Source organism: Poecilia formosa, unplaced genomic scaffold (assembly GCF_000485575.1).
Source record: "Poecilia formosa unplaced genomic scaffold, Poecilia_formosa-5.1.2 Scaffold278, whole genome shotgun sequence".
Classification (NCBI taxonomy): Eukaryota; Metazoa; Chordata; class Actinopteri; order Cyprinodontiformes; family Poeciliidae; genus Poecilia; species Poecilia formosa.
The window spans coordinates 487,525-504,120 of record NW_006800217.1 but is presented as its reverse complement, the minus strand read 5'-3'; the positions used below and the strand labels follow the sequence as shown (position 1 = coordinate 504,120).

Sequence of the window (16,596 nt, the reverse complement as noted above, 5' to 3'; positions counted from 1 at the left end):
CCTGACACCAGACAAACGTCCGTTTTAAAGCCTGAAGACGTTTCAGCAGAGCAGTGGAAGCGGCAGCCATCAAGGGAGTCGAATGTCACATTACATCAGAGAAATGTCAAACTATTAATATTCTTACAGAGGATAGATACTATTTGTGAGGGGTTAAAAATGATCAGCATCCTGCTTCATGTTATCAGAAGGCATCAGGAAATTAGAAAAAAAAAAAGATGTAATAAAGATTTTAAAGTGTGTGACTTAGTCGAGATAAAGACGTTCATGTCAGATCAGGAAGAAGTCAAGTGCGAATCCAAAATCCATTTGGTTTGCTTTCTGTGTATTTACTGCATTTATGCAAGACGATGAATAACTGATTTTATCTCGAACTTCTGCAGCATAAGGTTAAAGAAGGTTGATCAATTCTTATCATGATTGAAATAAGCAAATGTCGTAACATTTGATTATTCTTACACAGATACAGAAACTTTCCATTTAGAGTTGAAGTTAGAAAACTTGAAATGAAACAAAAATCATTCAATCATACATTTCCTAAACAGTTCAGATCCTAAATACAGCAACTAAATATTGTTAGGTTTGTTATGTTTTCTTGACATTACAGCCACACATCTCTATGCATTCTACTTGTTTTCTAAGTGATAAACAAAAACAAAGCAGCCCATAAATGTCAAAGTCAAAAGAAAAGCATGCATGGCTCTCAACACATTTTACATATGAAGTCTGATAATCTGTTGTTTTAGCAACAAGACAGTTTAAAATGCTTTACACCACAACGCATCGTACAGTCACCAATTAGGAAACTAGCATGAACATCATATTTGTCAAATACCATCAAGCAAATATACATCAAATATACTGATCAATGCTAAAGTTATTATAACTCTAAGTAGATGGGTTTTAGCCTTGATTTAAGGATCTCAGTGTTTCAGCTGTTTTGCAGTTTTCTGGAAGTTTGTTCCAGATCACAGGATCATAAAAACTGAATGCTGCTTTTCCATGTTTGGTTCTGGTTCTTCTAGGCCAGAACCAGAACCTGAGTGGTCTGGAAGGTTGATACAACAGCAGCAGATCTTTAATGTATTGTGGTGCTAAACAGTTCTTTGGTTTATAAACGAACAGCAGCATCTTAAAGTCTGTTCTCTGAGCTCCAGGGAGCCGTGGTGGAAGGACTGGGCTGGTGCGCTCTGACCTTCTGGTTCTAGTGAGGAAACCCCTTTTAATCTGTTGTCCTGGAATAAAATCCAGTGTTAACTAATCTCTTTCATAAATATCCAAATTAATCAGTACACATAAAGAGCTTGTCAGATAAAAATACCTCTGACATGTTAAAACGGTTGTTTTAATGTTCACATTGGTACATGAAAACTTTAAGAATTATTAAGCTTTTTTCATATTTGAACTTCTAGGATGCTTACTATATTAATATTAAGTGTTTCTGATCAGTGGAGCTTCCAAAGTGCAGGCATTGTAATATTCAACAACATAAATATATTGAAGATAAAATAAACATGACATAAAAAAAAAACATCTCAAGACACGCAGACTTTTACTCTAACTGCAAATTTAAAACATTTTCAGTTTTGCTTTGCATATTGCAGAGTGTAACCTACCACATTTTTCACTTTAAATAATCAACAACTTCCATGATAATATAATAATAATAATATAATATAAATGTAGAAGAAGAAGAAATGAGGTTGAAGTTATTTTAACATGACAGGAAATAAGTTGTCTGCTAGCCTGCTGTGAGCTGTCATTAGCTCGATTCAGATGCCATGCAAAGATGCAAAGATGCAAAGATGCAAAGATGTAAAGATGTAAAGATGTAAAGATGTAAAGGTATTGGAAGACACTGACTGCAAAATGTTGCTTAACAGAACCTCTTTTCATAAAATCTGAACCGTCCCAGTGAATATGGAACAGCATCGACGTTTTCTCAGCATGGAATGACTTTGAGTTGGTAAAGTTGAGGTGGATTCTGATCGAAAATTTCAAATACCAACTTCATAAATACTGTTAAAAAATGCTAAATACATATAGAGTGGATTTCTAAAATATAGAAACCCCAGATTAGATCAATTCCGATCTGACATGGAAGTTTGAATTCAAAGTTGGATTTATTTAATTTGTTTGTGTTCCTCTGAACTCTGGGATTTTAAATAAGACTTTACACTCAAACACAGATTCCTTCAACAAAGACAAGAAATGGTGAAAAAGAGAAAATGTGACTTTAACCATTAAACTCTTTGGAATTTATTGTTGCAAAACACAAGCAAACACTGTGTGATATATATTTTAAAGTACTTGTAAAGTCTCAGATTTAGCTTCTTACTCATATAGTCAAGAAAAAAAAATGAATGCCTAAATTTGCATTCCTCTTATTTCTATATATGTACAAATGGGATTTTTCTTTAAATCAGATTAGTTTTTACTGTATTTCCTCCTTTTCGTTGTTTTTTATTTCCACATCTCTGAAGTTTAATGTCATCTTGAGTCCTTCGCCGTATATTTTTTTTACAAAACAAAACTCTAAACACAGTAATAAATTGATATTCTTCTCAATACAACTTTCAAATTCATGTTATACATTGCAGAAAAACAAAATATTTACATTTTAACACATATTTTTCATATAATTTCCATTCTAGCATTTGTGATTGTTTTATAATGCAAGCAGATACATAATTGTATTATTATTATTATTATTATTATTATTATTATTATTAAACTGTAAATTAAGAATAAACTCAAAGTCTGATCTGACACATCTAACACATGTAGAAAAACGGTTTTCTGTCGCAGCAGAAACGTCAGATATTCTTGATTGACACAATAAAAAGTTCAAATATGTGAACGTATGCCCATATTGTACAAATTATAACATCTATGCAAGTCACCCTCCCACCCCCCTCACTACACATAAAAAAATATATATATTTAAAAAAAAGTGTTATTTTAGCAGTGGGTGTGAAACGCCTTAACTCTCTATTGCTGAATATTACAGCCGAGCTTTCTGGGTGTCTGATCCTCTCAGAGCAGACTTGACCACATGTTTTCCATTTATCAGCGCGGCGATCAGAGCTGATGCATAACCACCAGTTTGTGACGGGGAGTTAGTTTAGCAGAAACCAAGCCACAAACCAGATCTTCTATCTCGACAGGAAACGCAGATCTTACACTCGCTTCTTCCTCACATGCATTCTCAGGAAACATGAACGCACTCACTCTTCACTGTGCTTATTAAAACTAAGTATCACAGATACTCATGAGGCTTTCATGTATTTACCTTCATGTTCATTTCCATCCTTTTTGAGAAATCTGTCTTAAAACTGCGTAAAAGGGCATTCTGAACTAAACAGCGTGACATTTACAGAAGTATGCATCGTTGCAGGAAAGTTTGTCTCTGTAGAAATATGACCTATAAAACAAAGAAAAAACTTCTGAATGTTTTATTTACTCCGTAGAATAAAACGAGATGATAGTGAAATGCAGCTTCACTTTTAACCTGATCTAGCAAAGACATGAAGGAACAGTTACAGTTAGTCTGTAAAAACGAACATGTGTAAAAATAAAGGTAGAACAAATTCATATAAACATTTCAGTGAGAGTATTTATTAAATATACTTTTATCACATGTAAGACATGATTGCTCTATGAATTTGGAGACTTATAACCTGTCCAATTAAAAAAAATAANAAGACATGATTGCTCTATGAATTTGGAGACTTATAACCTGTCCAATTAAAAAAAATAATTAAAAAAAATAAATAAAACTAATAATAATAATAATAATAATAATAATAATATTGCAACATATCGCAATTTTTTTTGTTCAAAAGTTCTGAAAGTCTCATGAAGGAAAATATAGTGAGAATGACGAAGAAAATTTTATAGGAGGGATATTTCTGCAAAATTATGTTTGTTTTGTCTAGATGTGTAAGAGGTCAACATTTTTAGCTGCTCAGATTTTACTCAAATTAAACCTTTGAAAAAGCAAGTGCTTACGAAAGTAAACTTTATTTTAAAAAGCCCCTTTTACAAGTCAGAAACCACAAAATACAAAATGGAGAAGGAGAGATGAAACAGCCTACATGTGACATAAATCTAATTAAAAGTCAGTCTGAATAAACGACTCTTCAGATGCTAAATACACTACTGGATGCTGGATACTTTACGCAAAACTAAATAACTATTCCTTTAAAAAAAAAAAAAAAAAAAAAAAAAAAATGTGCATCATTAATTTAATTCTTTTTTTTTTTTGCTCAAAAACATGAAGTATGTCAATCGAAGTTCTGCAAACTTATTTATTTATTTATTTTTAAATCCTGCTTCATGTAAAATATTTTAGACAAAAATTAGATGCATTCCTACTAGTTTACACAACCATGAGAAACATTGTGACGTCGCCCAATTAATCACAAGAATAATACGATGTGTGTTTTAGTTGCTGCTAGAACTTCTTTGTCATTTTAAATGACGTTGTCCTGCTGGGGTTGGTGCCACAGTGATATTGTAATAAAAACATAATGTGAAACCATAACTGTAAATAAATTCTACTGTTTTGTGATCTTATAAAAACTGATTCATTTTTTATTATTATTAGTATTAGTATTAGTATTTATTAGATAAGGTAATTTTATTTGTATAGTACGTTTTCAGCAAAAAGGCAGTTCAAAATTTTAAAGCTCGCTTAAAACCATCTATTTTACTTGGCTTTCAACTCCAGTGGGATCCAGTTTTAAATTGTATGTTTGTTTGTTTGTTTTTAAACTGTAAGAGTTTTTATTGTTTTTATTTTTTTATTATTATTTTTTTTATATTATTATGTTGTGTTTTAATGTACAGCACTTTGTATCAGCTGTGGTTGTTTTAAAGTGCTTTATAAATAAAGTTGGTATGGTATGGTAAAATGTGTAGTGATTCTTAAAGCTCTGAGCTTTAAATCTGGATCTGCTTGGTTGTCTGACTTTATTTAAAATATATATATTTTTAATATTCCATGCAAATTCTTATCATACATTTATTATGATTAGGTATTTGTGTCTTTTTTTTCATTCATTTAGGACAGTCTTAGACTTTTGTATTGTTTCTTTGCTTTTTTCTTGCTCATTAATTTTTGTTACATTTTAATGTGAATTCTTTTCTTGGTTCCTGTTTCCATAAAAATTCTCTGATTTCCACACTAATTTTTAGTTTAAATAAATAATGAACACTGGATATATTTCCTTCAGCTACGATCTTTATTGAGTCAAAGAGAGTTTGAGTGTTCAAGTTGGAACACTGGTGTGATAGCAGAGACAGTGGGGCGTTCAGGACGTTACTGCATGAAATGACTGAGGTTTATGTAAAATGTGAAAGTTCTGAATAAACCTGTGGGCTCCCGCCTTCTGTGCTTCCCCCGTCAATAGTTAATTTTCTTCTGATAAGAACCTAAGTGTGTGTGTGTGTGTGTGTGTGCACGCGTGTGTGGGGGTGTGTGTGTGTGTGTGTGTGTGTGTGTGTGTGTGTGTGTATGTATGGCGGAGGAGAGGTGGTGACCTTTGTGTTCATTGGCGGCAAAGCTAATTCTTCTGACTGGTGAACAGGAGACTACAGTTAATCCCCATATTATTCATACCTGTGGCAGATTAAAGTGTGAAGAAATCTTTTCATCTTACCAACACTCTTCTTCTCACCGGACATAATATGAATGTTTTGAAGCTTCCCTACTAGAGTCTGTTCTTGATTCCGGTAAAAAAACAAAAAACAAAAAAAAAACATAATAATAATAAGTGAAAAGAACTAAAGAAGGCAAGAAGGTGTTACTTGGAGTTTGTTGCAAGAGATTAATAACTAAAAACAAATTCAGAATCTTGTTAGCAAGTGTAAGAAGCTTGCTTAATGTATTGCCAATGAAAGCTTTTCTATTTTTAAATGGCACCCCTCTGTGGAGATGGTCTTATCTTCTCAGAGACGCCTGGCCTTGGCCTCAGTTACATCGTTATAGTTGTGGTGTGTTTTGAGTCATTGCTGCGTTGGAAGATGAATTGTTGTTTTATGCTGCGCTCCAGTTGTACTCCAAAGTGGGACATTCTGCCTTCCCAGTCGAAAAATCAAGTGGAACACCCGCTGAAGTCAGAATTTCCACTCAAAGCTGGGAGCAACTCCGACTACGCCCAGTTATGACTTATGAGAGAGACTTCATGTTTCAAAATGGCCGCTCCTCACGTCACCAGAGGTGGAAACATGTATATTTTACAAGGCGTGGGTGTAAGAGTGCATCGGTTTAGAGTTGCAAACAACTCTAAACCGAACAAATAAAAAAAAACCTTTTAAGTAAAACTTAAAATGAGCTTAAAATGAGCTTTACTTTCTTTAAGCTCTAAGAACGTCGTTCTGATGTCAAAGCCAGTTCAGAGGTAACTGCTCTGCCAAAACTAATTCAACATGCCTCCATTTTCTTTCTATTCTCGTCAGATTAGATCCAGGTATTCTGTACAAACAGAAAGAATATCATTTCAAAAGGATAAACTAAAATTTGTAAATCTGACTGGACAAAAATTGTAAAAACAAATATGGAATCTGCTAAACGGTCATAAAAACTGTTCAGAACGTTGATCTTTTGACTTGTATTGTTTTTAAGGGTCATAAACTGAAAATACAAACATATTTCACACAGACATCACATCCTAATAGCCCCACTGCAGTACTCTGCTGTGAAAAAACATTTTTTAATTCAGCCACTTTAAGCCTTTCAAGAATGAACGGACTGTTTGGGCTGAAACTCAGTTTAAAGAAAGACTTGGACTAGGCCACTCCACAACCTTTGTTTATGTTCTTCTTTCTAAAACTGATATATAAAGTTGGGATTTGAAAAAAAGTGGATAATTCAAATCTAATCAAAATATAACACCATGTGGCTTTATAATCACAATTCACAAACACACACATACAGACTTAATCTTTGGCACATGCACAGTCATAAAACATATATATGCATTAAAAAAATCACAATGCTTTATGTGAACAGTGTCCAGAAAGAGCCTAGTATAAAACATTTCATGTTTTCTGAAAGCAGTATTTGTGTTTGTTGAGCAGAATCACAATCACATTCCTAGATCAGGTCTGGATCTGGAAACCAACTTTGAACCAAAGGTGGTTAATCAAGCTAAATTCATGAATTAATAATAGGGCTGATTAAAATTCCACACAGGGCCAGGTTGGCTTGAATAGCCTTAATAAAAATAATAAATTAATCATTTTAAAGAAACAATTTGTTCAAAATCTGTAAGAAGAAAAGTCTTTTTCAGAAAAGTCTTTTTCACAACATAATAAATGTTTATCGGTGCCATGCCATCTGTATAGTCAAAGAAGACTGACAGAATTTGAGAAGCTATAAGTGCTGTGAGAACATGTGCTTTAAGCAACAAGATGAGGCAGTTTCACTTATGTCACATGTTTTAATCTTTCCATAAAGCTCTTTGCAATCAAATGCATGTACTGACATCTCCACAGAAACCCACAGGCAGAAACCACAGACACCTACACAGACAGGAACCGCCTAATCAAGACCCAGAGAAATGTTTGTCACTTTAGTTTTAAAGGCAGATATGACAGAATTCAGAGGTGGAGGTAATAAAACAGAAATCATCATCATCATCATCATCATCATCATCATCATCATCATCATCATCATCATCATCATCATCATCATCATCATCATCATCATCATCCCTCTTGACCTCAAAGGAAGACTGCGTCCTATCAGCACAAAGGAACATTATAGGCCTGAGGTTCCCAAACTGTGGGGTGCGCCCTCAAATGGGGGCGCCGTGCCATTGCAGGAGGGGCGCGGGAAGCCTCAGGATGAAAAAAAAAAAAAAAAACATGAACACTGTATGCACTCATGCAAAAGAAAAGCAGGACCTTCTAAAAATGTTTATACCCCGGAAGCTTTGGCTCATACTATGTCCAACCACAAATGGCCAACTCTCTGTTATTCCTCTGTCAATTTGATACAATAGGGGCGATACAATAGGGGCTTCCGCACTTCCTGTATCTGTGTCCTCTGTCACTTTTATCAGCAGTTAAAACTGTTTAATCCGTTGCTAACATGTCGTACTATTTTTCTGAGCCGCCTTTAAACGCTCGCGCTGGGTTTACACCTGTGCAGCAGTGAAGGAGACCTGCTGCTGCTGTGCAGAGCTACTCAGGTGTGTTAGAATCATGGCAGCAAACCAGCAAAACGCAAAGAACTTTTCACAGTTTTTCCCCCAAACTAACCGACTGAGTTGAGTAAAGCTGTTGGATACAGGTAGTGTTAGCTAAAAGATGACTAGCTACCTAATATCAATACAGCACCTTAAGCTTGTTAAGAAGTAGCTGGTAGATGACTGATGTTGTTATCTATGTTCAGCTACGATTCATTTTGCCCCCAAAAAGTTGATTCCCCTCCCCCCTTCTTTTTCGTCTGGAGCTGGGGCTGGGAGTCTTAGCACTGTCAATCACCCTCCATGACCCTCCTCCTGGCTCTGATTGGTTGCTTTTGGTTTTACGTGGTCCATTTCTTCAGGTCAGCCAGGAGGTGGAGGACTTATCCGTCTCATGTTGTAATGTCACAACATGGTGACAGCTTTAAGCAATATGTAAAAAACATGTTTTTATGTCTTTGTGTCTTTTGATGTACATTTACTTGAAAATCTTCATAAAAGTGTTCTAAAAAATATTACAACTCAAAAAACATAAAAATTCAGGTATGATACAAATATGTCACTTTAGGTGTTCATCACTGGAGCATCTCCAGTGATCACTTTAACAAGTCGCCAGCAAACACAAAGACAAGCACACATGGTCAATCTTATTGAATATTAGTCAGACCACTGGATAGTAAGATCTGAGCACTAGAACTGTCAGCACTTAATTATACCAGTATTAATATTTTTGGAATGTGAGAGGAAGCTGGAAAACCCACACAAGCTGAAGGAGAACATGATAAAAAATCTGTGCAAAAAGACCCAAAACTGTGATTCTAATCCAAGGCTTAAAGGCACAACTGGATAATTCTGCCTTTCCCTTCCCATAAGCATCTCCGGAAAAGCTCTAAAGTAAGGGAAGACCTCCACATCAGATATCTGAACAGTTCAAGTGATTCCTTTTGAGGAGGACCAGAAAGTCAAACTCTGAGTTCACCCAGAATGACACAGTTTCTTGGTTATCCTCCAAGACTGCCAGAGATTATTGCACACATTAATTTAAAATAAAAAAAAATGCATTATTTCACTTATGTAGTATACTCCTAAATTGTGCTGTTTTTTTATATATAAAAATAATGATTACTTTTGTAATAATAATCAAAGAATATGTATCTGAAATAACCTAACTAAATCTTATATATTATATATACTTTATGGATTTTAATCTTAACTCTTGCTCTGTGTACTCATAGTCATATTCAATAAATTAGAGTACATGTCTAAGTCTCATTTGTCAGAATAAATTTACCTTTTACAAATAACCTCTAAGCAGGTATTAAACGTATGTTTCAATAGGTCCACATTTCTGTTGTTGTTTTTTTAAAGTTTTCCTTTATTTATCATTTCTCTGATGAAAACTTCTAGTTTTAAATGTCATGTTTTCATTGGCTATAAGTGGAAAAATCGCCATAATAGAAATAAAGGTTTTCAGGCATCCATTTATGTGTAATTAATGTATGTAATGTGTTTCACTAAGTGATAAAATTCCTGAAATAATTGGCCTTTTCAATAATATTAAAATTTTTTGAATGGGTTTGCAGCTTTAGCCTGTGTACCGACATATGTTCACCAATAGATGGCAGACAAGGACATCTGATTGGGATTGAACAAACTTCAGCGTACTGAGATCTAATTAACATAAAAATAGTGCTAACGCAAAAATAGTCACCTCAGAAATACAAATGAACAAATGAATATAATGAACCTAAGTATTTAAAAACGTTTTTCTTTTCGTGTTAAATCGGTTTTGTTTCTGTTTCTGAAGTGGTGCCTATATGTGGCATTGCTAAACATATTTATGTTTAGTACAGAAAACAAGACCACCCAATTTCACCAAAAATCCTCTTTCCGCACTTAATTCCCCGGGCCTGATGTCAGCCTCGGTAAACGCAGAATGAGAAAATAAATCCCAGACACCAAAAGCTAATTTGGGATGGTGAATTAAGAGAATCCTCCCGATCAAAATGCCATCGGCAGACGAGCGGAGCACAGCCTGTGCTCGCTGCTTCTAGAAATGAACATCCTCTGCTCTGCGGGGCTCCTTTATTAGTCATCTCTGGGTTGCAAAGCAGGGGGGGGGGGAGCTTCAAGCTCACCACACACATCCACAAAGCGAATCCAGAGCGTGCGTGTGTGTGATTTGTTCCTGCAGCATCTGCGCGGTTTCAGATCATGTTGCCTGTCCTGGTCAGATATGCTGGTCCAGGTGGAGGAGGGCGGTGGCTCTGACTCTACCTGCTCTGATCATTACACCTAAAGATGCTTCTTTTTGTTTTATCACTTCTCTGCGTTTGTTTATGCATTTGTGAGCTGTTTACAATCTGATTCATGTCAGTAAACACAGAACTAAAAATATAAACAGCTTTGGCACAAACTGTCGCTCCTGGAGATCAATCATCCTCACTGCAAAGCTCTAAATACTATTTTTTGTTAAAGAATGGGCAATTAAATGCCGTTTCTGTGGTAAAGATGCATACATTTTTAATGTTATGATGTTACAAAGTTACACAGTCAAAAATTAGCATAGATAATTGAGTTATTTAGCCCAGAGAGAGAAAAATTGAAGTTAATTTTACAAAGTCATATTTCCGCCATGTTATTCATTAATTATAAATGTCACTGTTTCAAAATAAATTTAATACACAAACTTAAGTTTAGTTTGTGGTTTTAGCTTGCTAGATACATATCTTCATTTTCCTAAAATCATGACCTAAGTCTCTTTTTTTAACAAAACTAATATTGGGGGAAAGAAAATTACTATGGGCATTTATTGTTGGAAAGTGATAATATTTAGCTTAAAGCTTAATTTGGAGCTAGTAAGCTAAATCATTAGTTTGAGCTAACAAGTTTGAAGCTAAATACTAAGTTGATATAGCTAAATACTTAGATAATTCAAACTGTAGAGACTCACACAGAGAGAGAAACAGCAGTTAGACAATTTTATTGGACTGGTGCTCAGACACTGGCGGAAGACGTGCGTGCTGAGAATCGCAGCGAGCTTGAATGATCGGCTCGAACGAAGCTCAGGTAGGTCTTCCTCCGGGCCCGGTCACTGGTGGTGGAGCGGAGCTTGGAGAGAGGAGTCTTGAGGGGACCTGGAGGCATCCGGGAGGCTGATGGTGGAAACGGGGAGGAGGTGGGTTGAAGTACAACTGAAGTGGGTGGATCTGAGGTTGCTTCGCCTTTTGAAGGAGATCTTGCCAGTTGATTGGATCAAGGGGGAGCGGTGGTGCGTCCTGGTTGGCTGGGGTGAAGGCGTGGTGATAGGTGATGCCGGAAGAGTCTTACAGGTTGAATTTACGCCTAGGGCTTCATTATACAAACATATTTGCTAATAAGTGGACAAGTGAATTTAAATTTTTAGCTTCAAATATTTAGTTTGCTAGCTTTCAAACTAAATATTTGAAGCTAAATATTTAACCAGTAGAAAACAGCTGGGAAAGGTAGAAAGCTGGCAGGCAGTAGGACAAAGAACAAGGGGGAAACTAAAATGGTAATATATAAGGAAATAAGCAATAGAGAGATGTTCAAAATAAACATGAATGAAAATATCAGTCTAAACATCAAAACTTGATAAGTGACTGAAAATTTGCAATTTTCTCCAGTTATTCATATTCCTAATAATTCACATTTCATTCACTCTTGTTTTATTTACATTTTTGAATTTTCTTTTCATCTGCTCTTGGACATGTTGAGGCCTGCTTTAGCCTGTCCAACAAACTTTCTTTTTGTTTGTTGTCAGATTGTAGAAAGTTTGTCAGACAAACACAAAGTAAGACATATTTGTGGAGGCTAAGAAAAATGTAAAGAAAAATCAGAACGACATTTAGCTCATTTCAACTAGAGGAGCGAATCAGAGGTAAGTGGATGCAGCTCAGAGAGAGAATGCAGGAGGAGGAGAGATGAAACATCGACACACAGGGATGTAAAAAATGAACCACAAATGATAACTGGAGACTTTATCGAGAGAAACAAGTAGTTGTTAGGTTTATGGGGAAATTATTTTTCTCCATTTAATCATCAAAATACATTTTTAATGATCATATATTCTATTTTTAACAATGTACATTAGGTTCTTTATGCAGAAAAATACCAAATGAGTCCACCTACATGTTTCCTTGTGCTGATTGTCTGGTATGTGATCCATGGCCGTTTCATGTTCATATGAGTCGATTGAGGAAAACAAAGCAGTCAGGCTCTTCATCACAGAGAGGTTATAAATAACCTCATGATGTCGTGGGTTGCAAGAAAAGAATAACAGCATGTTTTGGATGAAAGAATTTCACACAACGCCAACATGCTCATCAGACCCACAGTCATGATTTCCAACTGCTTTTTCCAGCCTTTTCTTAACTTTATTTTTAAGCCCGGGTGAAAATAATAAGGCTACTGTGGCCAGACAGCAACAGAAGTCAGTGCTCATGCATCCCACGAGAAAGAACCCTCATTATTCCTGTCTATGAGGCTTTAAAAAAAACAGGAACCAGACAAAAGACGCCACAGCCATGCTTTTTTTTAATATCACATTGTTAGCTGTAACCTAAACTCCTATCCAGCCTCAGTCCCACCTTATCTTTTCCTGCATTTTCCCTCTTCTGATTCCCTGCTGAGATGTTAATAAGCAGCTTCAGCAACATGTTTATCATTGCGACATTAATGGAATAACACTAATTATAGATCAGTGTTGGAGCAGACACCAGGGAGCAGGGTGAGGATGGTGATTGGACAGCCATAAATCTCTGATCACTAATTAACAGGAGTCGACGCTGTACACCGGGATGTTACATCTGATCAGAGCTCGTGTAAGGCAGCGGACACTTGCTCTTAATTGTGATGAATCATAAAAAGTTGTGAGTGTCCGAGTTCCATTCATCGGAGTCATTCCCTTACTCAAATTAATTCCCGACTGTTAATGCGGGAAAGTTTAACAATCTTATTTTACACTTCTTTGACTTTAATTCCAATGCAAGCAAATTTTAGGATGACTTAGGATGTGTTCACACCTGCCGCTTTTAGTCCACTTTAAATGGACCAGAGTTAGTTTCCTCTGTTGGTCCAGACTTTTTCCTTTTCCTTTATCTTTTTCTTTTCCGAACTCTGGAGTGGACCAAACTACCAGACCAAGATCTACTTTTTGAGGTGGTCTTTCCAAAACTAACTCTGGTGTGGTTTGCTTCATGGTGTGACTATAGACCAGCCTTGATGTGAACAAGCTACAGGAAATGTACAACTTCATGAGCTTTGTGAGCCACTGCTCCTGGGCGTTACAGTAAAAATGACCTGTTGGTGGTTGATGAATGGAAACACATCCAATTTTGAAAGAAGTCATGTTTTTCAATAGCTGTTTCATTCAGATCCGAATGAGGTGGATTTCTATGTTAAGTAGGTATTTAGAAGCATCACTAAATGTCGACATTTAGTCGTGCTTCGGATTCTTTCTTCATTCAGTGAATGAAGACTGAATAGCTTCGTTCACTTCCGTTGCTGCCATTGCCAAACTACAACCATAGGCAGACTACAATTTAAAAACAAATCAATCAACATCATTGTTCACAGCTTCTTCCATCCGCTGACTGAACCGGGTGAAATTCTACCAAAGAAATCCTTCTCAATGGATTTTTTTTACAGGATTTCTTCCTTAATTAATTCATTGATCAACGTTAATGCTTGAAAAGTCCAACTTTGATGTCATTCTAATAAAAACAGAGGCTTATTATAAAAAGTCAGCCTTGTTTTAGTGATAAATTACTATTTATAAAAGGTAGAGCTCATCAAGCCGTGCAACTTTATTCATAAACCGTTTAATATTACCTCCCTATTCCCTCAAAGTAAACATATTTTGCACAAGCCTTCATCTTCAGCCAAACTTTAGCTTTGACAACAAAGCGATGCTTGTTCTAATTACTGTGCAGCCAATTAGATGCTGTTAAGAGACTAAAAAGCTTTCTAATGATGCAGGAAGCAGCGCATTATCTCCCTCGTAGCACCATACAGTCAGCGGCTGCTTCCTGATGACTGCAGGTGGTATTTAATATGACACATATTCAATGTGACAGGTGGATCCCCTGAGAGTTTGAAGACGAGAGAAGTCTCATTTGGAGAAGCAGCTGACCATGGAGTCACACATCCAGTTCCTCCCACTGTGAAAGAAGAAACGTGCTTCGGATCCTTTCTTCACACTCTATAGGAGCGCTTCATCCATGCAGCGCATTTGAAGTGGGTTTTGATGTCAGCTTCATCTATAATGGATCAGATGGCATTTTCCCCCCTGACGACAGCACCCCACTCTTCCTCCTCTTCAGAGACAGTCACGTATGGAACAGGCCCAGAGGAAGTCGTGATCAATGCTCAGGGTTGGACAGAAAAAAAAAAAAAGGTACATGCAACATATGGAATCAGACGACGAGTCAAAATAGTTTATTAGAGAACAGAATTCATAGTCGAGGCACAACCTCACATTTAGTATAGGCACTGAACTACTGCACTGGAGTCACAGCCTCAACTCGGTTTGAAAACCAAAGCCTGCAAGCCACTTTGACGAGCTGGCAACAGCTACATGTACAGCCGGTCTGAGCTGCCAAAGCAATCGAGACACACAGATCGTTCAGAGAGAATGAGGTCATCGCTCACATCTCACCACGTGTCAGTAAAAGGCTAATTACATGATAAAAATGTGGTGTTTCATCTAACTATATCCAGCAAACCAGAACCTTGATTTAATACGGTGAATCATGTTTGCTGATGGGAACTGTGTGAAATTACATTTTAAAGCTGGAGTAACTTTTATTAAAAAAATAAAAATTAAAATAAAAAAAAAGTGTTTTACAAATGTCACTATGTCGTGACAGTATAGTATGAGATAGATCATAAGTGGAAAAACTGAACACCTCTGCCTTCTCACAGTGCTAACTATAGAAGTAAACAACTTTGTCAGAAACAACCAATCAGAGCCAGAAGGAGGGTCTTATGTCAGTCAGCCTCCCCCTTAGCTATCTGCTACACTAAAGCTTCTCCCCGCTAGCATGGCCACCAAAGAAGGGGGACAAAAACAATTTTCTTGGAATGGTAATTTGTTTCTTCAACATTAGCACATTTAACAGCATGTACTTGAGGTTGACTGACAACGCTAAGACCCTCCTCCTGGCTCTGATAGGCTGTTTTTGACTGTGCGTGGTGCATTTCTTCAGATGGAGAACTAGCACCAGGAGGAGGTGGAGGAGCTTGATTTTTTCTTTTTGACAGATTATCTGTTTCATATTGTACTATCAGGACATGGTGACAGTTTTAACAAATATGGTTTAAAAATGTGTTAATAAAAGTTACATACCATAGCTTTAACACAAACATTATTAGCTCATTCAAATCAAGCTAATGTTAACTTAATTTCTATAACAGGACAATCGAGTAATTGTCCTGCTTCAATTACCCAATATAATACACAATACATGTTGGGGGAAGTATCGATACCACTTCTTAGTCAGCAAGAACAATTTTTAAAAGTCTGCTTGAGAATTTAAAGCACTGATGTTAACATTGCTCTAAGCTAGTAGCAGCTAGTAGCTAGTAGGGTTTTATGGTTAAAAATGTATTTCAATCACAGATGAGAAATGTCTTATATTGTCGTTGGCCAGATTTAAGCTGAGTTATAATGACAATTTCAATTTCCTGAACCACCTTTTAGACATTTGTTTTGGCACAAATTGTTTTGAATATCTCCAGCCGATGTTTCAGTCTAACTTGCTGCTTTGTGGTTTACTTTAAATGTAATACTATTTAAAATACAATGGACAAGTAGAATTTCTGACAAGCACTTGACTTGATTGAAGTTAGCTACTTGAGCCAGACATCAGATTGTTATACTTGTATTTTTGTATAAAAAGAAAAATGTGTAATATTCTGAGCATTCATAAGTTAAAAACTATTCTAGTTAGTGTTTAGTCAATGTATCAGCTTAAGTCTGAAGCAAAATTAAATAAATTGTTTTGTAACTATTATTCAAATTGTAAAAAATCAGCAGTAGGAATAATTATTGCTTAGTTGTAGATCATGTTTTACATGTTGGTTTAAATTAATTTAGATTAAATACAGTAGGATTGTATTTAATAAACATACCACCCCCTTCATTGGTTATATGTTTACTCTGTTGATTGGATCTCTCTAAATGCCAAGTGTTTGAGGGCAAAGAGAATGCGATGCCTTCCTACTAGACGATTTCTACGGGTTCTGAATATCCGCGTTCAAAGTCCCTCTGGCAGCAGGCGGCTGAGGGGCCATGCTGGGTTTACAGGATGGCGCAGAAGAACTTCTCCCTGAATTCTGTACCAGAATTTTAATGAAGGTTATTATAAAATGAGAATTC

General features: G+C 36.1%; 1 long non-coding RNA gene across 1 annotated transcript; it reads left to right on the top strand.

Moving 5' to 3' along the window:
- Positions 1-11,197: 11,197 nt before the first annotated feature.
- On the top strand, positions 11,198-15,024 carry LOC107838558 (uncharacterized). Its single transcript, XR_001664641.1, has 2 exons — positions 11,198-11,494; positions 11,528-15,024. It is a non-coding gene; the product is annotated as an uncharacterized LOC107838558 (long non-coding RNA).
- The last annotated feature ends 1,572 nt before the right edge of the window (positions 15,025-16,596 follow it).